The sequence below is a fragment of the Dama dama genome, chromosome 5 (genome assembly GCF_033118175.1).
Source record: "Dama dama isolate Ldn47 chromosome 5, ASM3311817v1, whole genome shotgun sequence".
Classification (NCBI taxonomy): domain Eukaryota; kingdom Metazoa; phylum Chordata; class Mammalia; order Artiodactyla; family Cervidae; genus Dama; species Dama dama.
The window spans coordinates 52,996,031-53,008,104 of record NC_083685.1 but is presented as its reverse complement, the minus strand read 5'-3'; the positions used below and the strand labels follow the sequence as shown (position 1 = coordinate 53,008,104).

The 12,074-nt window shown below is 43.3% G+C and overlaps 1 protein-coding gene across 2 annotated transcripts in view; it reads left to right on the top strand.

Moving 5' to 3' along the window:
* MAML3 (mastermind like transcriptional coactivator 3) overlaps nucleotides 1-12,074 on the top strand; it is a 450,006-nt gene that overhangs the window by 19,627 nt on the left and 418,305 nt on the right. The window contains exon 1 of one of the 2 annotated variants that reach the window (XM_061142386.1): nucleotides 1,272-1,513. The exons of the other annotated variant lie outside the window; for it this stretch is intronic. The gene's annotated coding sequence lies outside the window, so the exon portion shown is untranslated. Of the gene's footprint in view, nucleotides 1-1,271; nucleotides 1,514-12,074 lie in introns of those variants that run through there. 2 annotated transcript variants of the gene reach the window in all.

Here is a 12,074-nt window from a genome sequence, read left to right as displayed (position 1 = left end):
GTGTATTTTCACAAGTCATGTTCTGGGAGAAATATTTCGGCTTTTACTTTGCTGAGTTTCCTGAGTTAGGGGAGCAATCTTTACCTTCTCTGCTTTTAAAAGGTGGAAACAAGAAAATGACTAAAAAAGACCCACACTTAACTCTTCATCTTCCTTGTCCTGAGCACTGTGGAGCTACCCACAGCCACTGGGGAGGTTTTACTACAACTATCACAGCCTCCCCCAGGGAGCACTGGTGGAGAAGTTGGAAGGGACGAATAGGGGGGAAAGAAAGAGAGCTGGAAAGGAAAGCGGGAGAGAAGAGGAAGAAGGTGAGGGTAAGAAATAAGACATTTTGGGGTATTAAGAGTAGGTGAATATTTGGATAGACAAAGGATCCTTGGTTCCACTGAATTGAACTTGTAGATTCTCTGGCCATTTTATATTTGCACAATAATATTAGACATTCTGTTATGCAACACATTTATGGGATAAGCAGAGCTACAGTGAGACTCAGCTCATTTGCCAGGTCACTCAGTGAGTAGGAGGCAAAGCAAAAGTAGAAACAGGCTATTGACATTCTACGTTTGGTACAGCTTTTCCAGTTGGATGAAGAACTGTGAATCTGAAATTCCAGCTGTGTTGTTTTTCCAAACTATTAAGGAATAGAATTCTGCAGGGGTTATGGGGACAGTTCAATTAAAAAAAAAACTTGCCCCCCCTAATGTGATTTGTATTATAATTATTTAATACCTAAAGGACTCTTATAATTGAATTTTAGGGTGCTTCATTTACATTCTAGCTGGTGAGAGTTAGAAATACTATCACTTTGTGGTCCTCTAATCACCGTCCCAAACATTCACAAAATGCCCTGTGATTCAATTATAAGTATCTTCTGGGGACTGTGTAATTATATACTTTCTAGTTATCATTATAAAGCACCAGGGAATGGTGAGCCAATCACATAGTGTCAGTGGCTGGTTGTTCATAACCCTGTCATGGATAGTACAAGGTGCTCTGGGTATAACTGCACATTTTATAAGGGGGAATGATCTAGCTATAGGGGCAGAAAAGGGTTACATACTCATTTTTAAGTTATACCAACAGAACTTCTGAAGTAAAAACTTGATGGTGATATTAAACAGTTGACGATTTTGTTTCGAGTAAATGAAACACGGAGTCTAAGGATGTAGACCAAAACCCCTGTAGCAGCAAGAGAAAGGAGAAGTACTGTTGTATACATAAAGCTGTATCTTTGTAAAATGAAAATGAAACAAAGAACACTGTAAGGAAATATGCCACGTAGAGGAAAGAATTACTGGATGTGAGTATCTAGTGATCTTGGAATTAAAAAATGGAGCATGAATATTTTCAAGGATGTTTGTGCAGAATAAGGAGGCTTCAGCCTGCTCCTCCCAGGGTACCATGGAGGCATCTACGCGCAGACCTCGCCGGAGCTCTTTAAAGTGGTCGCCAGCTCTCGACAGCAATTGCTTCTGAGTGGTGTTCAAACGGCCCTGACACGAATCCCTTGGTATGTCATTATTGAGTCTCATATTAACCTTTTTCTAATAGCCTCCCCGAAGTCCAGAGTTTTCAGTGAGCGCCAGAGGAAGTCAGAAAAGGTGTTTTTCCTCCTCTTGACTGCACAACTGTGAGGAGCATAGTTATCTGGAAGTCATCTTTGTTTTTCCTTTTTTTTTGGTCCTAGGAGGGGAGCAGGTGGATGCAAACAGAAAGTGGCTCTTTGAGATAGGCCAGACTTTGTGGCGAGTGTCAATACATTAATAAGACCATCTCTTTCTCCAGTTTTCTTTTTTTTTTAATTGAGTCTCTTGCTCAGTAAAAGAGCTCTGTTCTTCTGGGAGAGGACTAGGGAACACAGGCATTCATGGAGTATGTGGCTCTCCTCTTCTTCATTCTCCTAAGCGTGTTATTAGTGACGCAGGCGTGACGCTGAGAGGTCAGGGACGCGCTGCAGAGGGTGGACAAGAGCAGAGCTGATGGTCACACTGGTGCAGGACCCCCCGTGACCCCTGCTTACAGGAGAGAAAACAAAACCTGTTTGCCCAGCTGTTAAACAGTGTCATCAATCTCATGACCACTGTGCTTTTAGAAGGATGGTCCTGTTCTGTTCTTTTTCTTTTTTTTAAGGTTGATTTGTTTGTTTGGCCACACTGCACAGCTTGCAGTATCTTACTTCCCCGACCAGGGATCAAACCTGTGTCCCCTGCAGTGGAAGCTCAGCATCCTAACCACTGGACCGCCAGGGAGGTTCCAGTCCTTTCTTATTAAGATAAGCATATGGACTTGGTGACATCTCTGATGTCCAGAAATCAGAGAGAGTATTCCTGATTTTAGGAGGGTGGGGAACGCCCAGCAGTTCTTATCTTAAGAGGAAACTGGAGGCAGAGATCCAAAGAAGCTTCCCTTTGCTGCTTTCCAGCCTCTGGCCCTGGGGCAGTGGGCGACTGCAGACGCTCTGGCCTCTTGTCACCACCAGTGGACGTGGAGGAGAATGGGCCCTGGGAAGAGAGCTGGAGAGAAGAAGGAGGCGGAAATGAGGCAGAGAGGGCAAGGACCGCTAGAGATGTGTGGATGCGGACCCGTCATGACCTAGAGCTGCTTTGTGAAATAGCAAGTCTGTGCAGGTGTTTGGAGACACACGGAATGTCTGGTGAAAGCCCTGTTCTAGTCCGTCCTGGCTTGTTCCCTACTGATGCATCTTTTTCGATCTGCACAAATTCCCAGGTGCCTTCTGCCTCTGAGTCCTTCTCAAGCAGAGCAGCTTGTCGTTTGAGGGGTAGAAGTGAGGTCACCTCTTGAAAGGGTCTCCTCCCTCTAGCCCCCTTACCCAGGATGTCCCCTCCTTCCCCTGACAAGGGCTCTGTCCTGGGCTCTGTGGGTGCTGGGTGCTGAGAACAAGGGAATGCTCCAGCCTTTGATCTCAGCAGCCGATGTCTGCTGCTTTTAGGGGTTTTTCCCGTTTTTCTCCTGGCCTAGGGCTTCCCTAGTGACTCAGACCTAAAGAATCCACCTGCAATGTGGGAGACCTGGATTTGATCCCTGGGTCAGGAAGATCCCCCTAGAGGAGGGCATGGCAACCCACTCCAGTATTCTTGCCTGGAGAATCCCCTTGGACAGAGGAGCCTGGTGGGCTGTAAAGTCGGGCAAAGAGTCAGACTCAACTGAGTAACTAAGCATGCACATTCTGTCGGCTAAGTCAGCACCAAGCCAGTAAGTTCCTCTGGGTGGCTGTATAATCTCTATTCTATGTATAATACAGACAGAATTTCTGATTATCAAATATAACAAATGCTCCCACCACCCTCTGTCTCTCATCCCCATGATTGGGGTGCAGTTGGTCTAACTCAGAGAACATTACGTCAAGAGCCAGGAAATCTGGTCTAGTTCAGGCTTTCCCTCAACAAACGGTATGACCTTGAGTGAATCACTGAATATCTTAGGACCACAGAACTCATGGTTTCATTTAGTGGATTTTTAAGGACACTTTGCAGTAGGAAGAAAATATTTGTACGACGTGAGCGTTTAGCAACTTTGTGTAGCCATGCTGGTACTGACTTAAATCCTAGGAATATCTGCATCCCTCTTTCTGGTTACTGAGAGGCCCCTACCACCGCAGAAAGAAAAGAGAGTTCAGCCTTTGCCAGAATGACTGGAAGGTTTTGTCTAACAGATCATAGTTTATAAATTTAATGCACATGTACATGTGCTCTGCTTGGAAATAGGGTGTGTAAAATTTAGTAAGTCAGGAGAACGTGAAGGAATGTTTTCTAATTGTGCTGGTGCTCTCCATTTAGAACCCTTGGCCCCTTCTTTTCTCATCATGTTCTCCTAGCGCCATATACGTCAGTGGTCCTTGTCTTGTGTAGCTTATGGGTGAATGGCCAACACTGTGGTGAGCTTCTTTAAAAGAGAGATTGGGCCTGATGTATAGGAGGAACTCCAAAGGTATCTCTTGAGCAGACCTGAGCTATAATGTTGGCTGAGGTATTTTATTCATCCCATCCTTACTATTAATGGCATGGTCCTAAACTTCAGGGCTGGAGTCTTGAAATGTGGCTAGAAAACTCAACTTTGTTTTTCTAGTTGGTTGAAACCATTTTTCTCTTCTCTTTCAATCAGCCATCTGCCATATGGTGAAACCAAGGTGTCTTTTTTGTATTTGTAAATATATTTACAAATCATTGTGTGCATGCTCAGTCATGTCCAGCTCTTTGCAACCCCATGGACTGTAGCCCTCCAGGCTCCCCATCCATGGGCTTCTCCAGGCAAGAATACTGGAGTGGGTTGCCATTTCCTTTGCCAGGGGATCTTCCTGACCCAGGGATTGAACTGGTGTCTCTTGCGTCTCCTGCATTGGCAGGTGGATTCTTTACCACCGATTTTAACCTTTTAATAAGCCCAAATAATATCCCGAGGATCTTAGTCAGTTTTTGAAAATCAGTGTATAAAATTTCAGTTTATAGGCTTTTGTAGCATATTTGTATAGTTGACCTTCAGAATGATTCTTTTAGACTCTCTCAATTTCTTACTAGTAGACTATCTTGAACAATGTCATACTGTATTACAGTATTTTAGCTGAATTTCCTTTAGAAACATGAGTTTGGGCTGATAAAATTATGAGGATGAGCAGTGGGCTGATTTATGAGACAATCTATGCAAATAATGAGGACATAATCTGTAAACAGAGATATTGTTTCTTCAGTTCTAAAGAAGTTTACTTTGTAGTAGGTTTACCAGCATATTTTATTAGTAAAGAATTTCATAAATTAGACTGCTTGGATGGTCTCAATAGAGCAAGAAAAATGGCAAAAGCCTTCCAGGTGGAGTACACTATCAGGCGGATTCTTGGGTACAAAGCCATTTTTCTGTCCTCTGCATGCTCCCTTTTGGGCAAGCACATTTTCTCTCTGGTTTCTGTCTGAATAGTTTTGACAAGCATATGAAAATACAGGAGAAGGCCCAGAATTAAGTCACATTCAGATTGTTTTGCTAACAACTCGTGTTCTTTTATCATTCCAAGGTGAAAGATAAAAGTCACTCCAATCAGATTAAAGGGCAAGAGCTGAACTTGGTTGAGTCTGATGTTTATTTTAGACTTGGGATTTACACAGGTGATTCAATTGCTATGATACACTGATAAACTTCTTGTCCCATGCCACAGTTAAGAAAGAAGACAAATGGACTTCCCTGGCGGGTCAGCGGTTAAGATGCTGCACTTCCAGCGCAGGGGGTTACAGGTTCAGTCTCTGGTTGGGAAACTAAGATCCCACATGATATTCAGTGTAGCAAAAAAAAAAAAAAAAAAAAAGGCTAAACTAAAATGAGAACAAAACAAGCAAAACAAAAAATCTGTAAAACAAACCAAAAACCTTACCTACTTGGTTTTAAGTTTGCAGACAGCCTTTTTCTTCCAAGTTAGCTTTTTCTCCTCTATCTCTTGTGTCTCTGCTTTAGCTAATACCTGCTTAGATGACTTATTGAGACCCTTTCCACCACTGCAGATATTAGAATAGTCAGAAATAAGAGAGTGTTTTGATTGTACATGACCACCTTTTTTGTTGTTGTTGTTCTTTTAGTAGCAACGCTGATTAGCCATCAGCTTGGAAACTCCTCTTGTTTCCATTTTCTTTTTTGTTTCAACTTTCTGTCTGTCCTTCAGAGAGCCGGGGGGCAATCATTATTCTTTTAAATTAATTTTTATTGGAGTGTAGTTGCTTTACAATGTTGTGTTATTTTTTGCTATACAGAAAAGCGAATCAGCCATACTTATATACATATATCTTCTCTTTTTTGGATTTCCTTTTCATTTAGGTCACCACAGAGCTTTGAGGAGAGTTTCCTGTGCTGTACCATGGGTTCTCATTAGCTTCTATTTTATGCATAATATTAATAGTGTATACTTGTCAGTCCAGTCTCCCAATTCATCCCAATCTCCTCTTCTGCCCTTGGTAACTGTAAGTTTGTTCTCTACATCTGTGACTCTATTTCTGCTTTGCAAATAAGTTTATCTATACCATTTCAGGGGCAGTTATTAAAAAAGGAAAAAACTCTACCCTTAGTTTTGTCTTCACCTTTTGAAAACATGTACTGCAGTCAAAATCAGTTTTGACTTAATAAAATATCTTAGAGAAAGAAGGCATGTATAAGAATTGTGTGTTTGTGTGTGTGTTTAGAAATTTGGTTGAATTTTTGTTTTACTTCAGAGTGGGACAGCTCATGCTTCTAAGCTATTCATTTATGTCACGAACTATGTGGCTTCCAGAATTTGCCATGGCTTGGAAGGGTGTCTCTGTGATCCTATTGATGGAAAAAGTAATAATAGTAACAGCTCACATTTTCTGAGTGCCAGACACTTTTAAATGCTTTACATATTATCATCTCTTTTTGTGTTCACAGCCATCCTATGAGGTTGTTGTAATTATTGTTTCCATTTAAGAGATGAAATGACTGAGTCCCAAAGTTTTGACTACTTGCCAAGGTTAATGAGTGGTAGGACAGGAATTCAAATCCAGACCATGTTGCTCCAGTGTATATGTGACTAATGAATGTGTCTAATGACTTCTCCCTGTTGGTCCTAGGAGGAGAATGATGGGTTTAGGACTATGGAACACTCTTAACAGTTGCTTGTGCTATGGACCATCATTGAAAGGAAATTTGAAGGTCCACACCCAGATGCTGTTCTTCACCATTTTCTCCCAATTGTCTTTCTCCACTCTGCCCTGACCTGGGTTCTGGTTACTAGGGGTGTCTGCTCTGGGTTGCTTGGCCGCTGTGTTTAGCCTGATAACCATGACTGTTCTCACAGTGTACTGTGTGCTTTTATTAACTTGCTTCTCTCCCAGATGGCCAAAGTCAAAAATCTTATTTGGGCTTTAGCACAGATTTAGAGGACCAGCATAGCTGCCTTTGGAGCGATCTCTGTGAGAGCCTGTGTGTGCATGCGCCTTTTTGTAACTGTTATTACTGAAGTATTGTTGCTCAAACTAGTAGGTATAGAATGTGCCTCTTTGCATTTTTTTGTTTTAATTTTTGGCTGTGCTGAGTCTTCGCCGCCGTGTGGGCCTTTCCGTCGTTGCTCCGTGTGGGCTCCAGAGTTGCGGCTCCCAGGCTCCAGAGCACAGGCTCGGCTGTTACGTGGCGCACAGATTGAGTTGCTCCTCAGCGTGTGCGATCTTCCTGGATCTGGGATCAAACCCATGTCTGCTGCATTGGTAGGCAGATTCTTTACCACTGAGCCATCAGGGAAGCCCTAAAATGTGCCTTTTTTTTGACAGCATACAGAGAGAGTGTTGTCCAAGAGCCTCAAGGTTAGATGGCAGCGTCTACTCCACAGACCAGTTTACCCTACAGAATCGACTAGCGGTCAGAGCTTGAGGCTCATAAAGGCAGGGATTTTTGTCTCTTGTGTTCCTTGTCTTCTGGGCCCAGAAGAGTGCTTTGGACAGAGTGGGTGCTCCGTCCACACCCGTGGACCTAATTAATCTCCCAGCCAAGTGTGGCTGTCCCTTGGTACAAGGTTTCCTCTCTGGGTTTCACACTTCCTGTTCCATCCTTCCCTTTTTATAAGCCACTAGTTTTCTCACCCATCAATTTATCGGAATCCTTCTTTGTGAATATTTTTGGCATCTGTACCTCCCGAGGTGATGAGCATTCTGATTTTATGAAGAAGAGCTCTTGCCTCCTGTATGTTCTAAAGCACCCTGAGTAATCAAAGGTGGGAGGAGAAGTTGGGAACAAAGCAGAGAAGAATATGGACAGATGCGGGGGCAAAAGAGAGCCAGGGAACAGGGGAAGGGGCCTCACTCGGGAGGAGAGGACGCTGTCTGTCTGGTCGCTGAGGTCTTGATGTGCTGATGACACTGTCTGTGAGGCTCTGGGTGAAGGCCTGATCCTGTCAATTAGCAAAGTGACTTTATTTGGTGAGAGCAGTGGCTCAGAGGGTAGATGACGCAGTAGGTTCTTTCATCCTTTCATTCAGGGTCAGTTCTTGATACACACGTAGTTTTGGAAACTAAGTGAAATGTATATGGAGGCTTGGCTTGCATTCCACTCAACAGTGGAACAGTCAATATTGATAGTCAATGAACAGTCAATGAATAAGTGCCTTGAGTGCCTTAATAGTTTCCCTGGTGGCTCAGATGGTAGAGAAATCTGTCTGCAATGCGGGAGACCTGGGTCAGGAAGATCCCCTGGAGAAGGGAATGGCTACCTACTCTAGTATTCTTGCCTGGAGAATTCCATGGACAGAGGAGCCTGGTGGGCTATAGTCCATGGGTCGCAAGAGTCGGACACAACTGAGCAACTACCACTGAGTGCCTTAATAGTCAACCTCTGTGCCTTGAGTGAAGTTACTTAATATGTGGGCCTCAGTTTCCCTACCTGTAAAGCAGGGATAGCAATAGTTCCATCCTCACAGTGCTGATGTGAAGACTGAGAGGTATAATTCATGTAGAATTTTCAGAGAAGTTAGAGATAACACCATAAACATTCTATAAATGTCAGTAGTTGTTATTGGCACATCACCAAGGTGCCCACTCTTGTGCCTCATGATAGCAGGCTCAGTGGGTAGCCAACATGTTTTCTCTAAAAAATATTAGAGCATGACTCCAGGTGTGAGGTGGGTGTGAGGAGGAGTTGAGCTCCTACAAGCTCTCTTGCACTTCTTGTGTGGAAAGTATTAAGTACATGTAGACCCCATTGCAATGACTTTCAACATGAGTTCAAATTCCTTCAACACTTTCTATCGGTGTCATTCATTTTGGACCTACTCTCCTATCTCTTCTGTTATTTATTCCTGACCATTCATATGGCACCTTTAATGAGCCAAATGCTGGGTTAAGCTCTGAAACAACAGCCTAGTTGGGCTACCGCCCCTGCCCTGGAGGAGCTTGAAGAATACTGGGGCGGATGAAGGATGGAGGTGTGAAAAACAGGGCATTGGCATAAAATCACGAGTTGCTTAGTGTTGTTGAGATGGAAGTTTCAGGGTAGAAAATGGTGGGAGAAGAGGCTGGTGAGTTAGGCGGGTATTAGGAAGCAGAGGGCATTATAATGCCATGCTCAAGAGCTTAAATCCAGTGCTACAGGTGAAGAGAAACCAGTGATATAGGTGAAGAGCTTTAATCCAGTGATATAGGTGAAGAGAAAGGGTTGTAAACAAGGGAGTGATATGACCAGCTAACTTTAGATAAAGCATTGTGTCCACTGTGTGAACGATGGGTTGGAGACAAGGGCTGGAGACAGGGAAGTCAGTTAGGAGATTATTGAATCTTCTGGCAGGAGATGTTGAAGAGCTTGAAGCAGGAGAGTGGCCGGTAGAGATGGAGACATGAGACCATTTTTGAAAAATATTGAGGAAGTAATTCATTGAGCGCTGTGCTGTGCTTAGTCACTCAGTTGTGTCTGACTCTTTGTGACCTCATGGACTGTAACCCACCAGGCTCCTCTGTCCATGGGGATTCTCCAGGCAAGAATTCATTGAGAGACTGGGATTATTGAAAACAATCAGAGATAACGTCTAGATTTCTGGCTTGGCTGTTTGTTGTTGTTCAATCACTAAGTCACGTTCAACTCTTTGTGACTCCATGGACTGTAGCCTGCCAGGCTTCTTTGTCCGTGAGATTTCCCAGGCAAAAATACTAGAGTGGGTTGCCATTTCCTCCTCCAGGGGATCTTCCCAGTCCAGGAATTGTCTCCTGCATTGGTAGGCAGATTCTTTACCACTGAGCCACCTGGGAAGCCATGACTGATGGTATCATTACCCAGTCTAGAAGATGCTTTCAGTTTTGGAGGGAAGATGATCCGTTCATCTTTGTATTTGCAAAGTTTAAAAGAGGCTATGGTCCATCCTGCAAGGATGTCCAGCAGTCATTTGGATATACAGGTCCTAGAGTTGAGCCCAGAGGTCTGAATGTAGGTGGAGACATTGAAGATGGCTAACACATCAGAGTGGATGAGATTGGGTGAGGGTAGACAGCATAAAAAAAGAGAATGAGGTCAGGAACCTGGAAAAACAACATTCAGTGTATTTTTAGAAGGCCATGTGGCCACAGCATCCCCTTATTTGGGCTTCCCTGGTAGCTCAGCTGGTAAAGAATCTGCCTGCAATTCAGGAGACCCTGGTTTGATTCCTGGGTCAGGAAGATCCCCTGGAGGAGGGACAGACTACCCACTCCAGTATTCCTGGGCTTCCCTGGTGGCTTAGCTGGTAAAGAATCCACCTGCAGTGTGGGAGACCCGGGTTCGATCCCTGGGTTGGGAAGATCCCCTGGAGAAGGGAACAGCTACACACTCCAGTATTCTGGCCTAGAGAATTCCATGGACTGTATAGTCCATGAGGTTGCAAAGAGTCAGACATGACAGAGCGGCTTTCACTTAGAGGGGGATATCCTCAAAAGGAGATGAGGAAGGAGTAGTACGGTTGGTGAAGAGTGGTATATAAACTAAAGAGAGCGTAGTATCACATGTAGCAAGATAAGGACTGAACAGTACCCTGAGATTTGGCAACTGGAAGTTCCTGGCTTTTTGTCAAAGTTGTTACAGTGGGATGGTGTGTGAGGCAGTGAGTGAGATAGTGGAAGAGGAGAGGCTGGCTGGACAGGAAAAACCAGCATGCATGGGAAAGTAGAAAGGGGTCCGGGAGGTCTCCCATTCAAGAGAGGGGCCCCTTTACGTCGTCAGTAAGTCTATTGGAAATTAGGGTTTCTTTGGTACTTGTTTTGTAGTAGTTAGCGTTGTTTTTACAATGTACGTGCTCACTGCTCAGGCGTTATGTCCAACTCTTTGTGACCCCAGGGACTTTAGCCCACTAGGCTCCTCTGTCCATGGGATTTCCCAGGCAAGAATACTGGAGTGGGTTGCCATTTCCTTCTTACAATTCATAGTATGGTCTAATAATAATAGTAATTATTACTATTATTTTTTAAAGAGTCTATGAAATTGAATTATGGTGTTGCCTCTTTAAAACCTATACATTTTCCTCTACATAAGAGTGATATGATCAGTGGGTTTGACTTGTGTATGAGTAAGTATATGTGTATAATATAAATTGGATTCTTGTGAAGGACAAATAGGAAATAAAGCCATGTGATTACCAATATATTTTTTGTGGTGAATTCTTTATTGTTTCTAAATATACACATTTAATGGCTTTTATTTTGCAGAAGAATGTTCCTTTTATTGAGTATGTATCAGTTTATATACATTAATATTAATTTCTGTTCTGATATGAGTTGGAGTGTCTTTTAATAGAATCTATACGAATTGAACGTCAAAACCTCAGGATGTTGAAAAATTAAGCAAAAGTTTGGGCTTAATTAAAAAACCAAAGTCATTGTCCAGCTTCTTTAATTAGAGAACATTAGAGAACAATTAATTTCTATGAATCATTTCTTTTGGAAGAATTTGCCTCTTCTGCGTTATAGACTTGACTGTTTGTATTGGATATAGGGCATTTGTAGACTGGGTATCAGCCTCTTTTGTGGGATTTTCAGATGCTGGACAAAAGTTACTCTGTTCATGATTCTAATCATAGAATTTAAGGGGCTTGGGACTCTGTTGCTTGCATCACGGACTTGTCTGTAGTAAGGACATGGTGTAATTCTTCTGCTCTTAGGAGTTTACAAGCTAGAGGACTGTGAAGAAAGGTCCAACTCAAGACTAACAAGAGCTAGAAGTAGGCCTGGGAGCCTTGAAAGTCTAAAAACTAAATCCACCTTCCCTGGTTATTCTGCTTTTTTTTTTTTTGGCCATGCCTCTAAGCTTGCAGGATCTCAGTTCCCTGACCAGGGATTGAACCTGGGCCATGGCTGTCAGCTTCTGTTGTTTCATCTAGATTTTATTGTGCTTTTCAGGGATAACTTGTGCAGGGTCCCCAAGGCCCTTGAGAGAGCACTTCCTGAAGATTCTTATTTCTCTGCAAATTAAGAGTGACTTGGAAGTGCCTGAGTGTTTTTCTCTCCTAGAGACTTTCCCTCCAGACTTAGTCAGGGAGTTGAAGGAGACTGCATCATTACACCAGGGACAGAGCACTGTCCTAGGCACCTGCTAGGAGCTGCAAAAGGAAATCA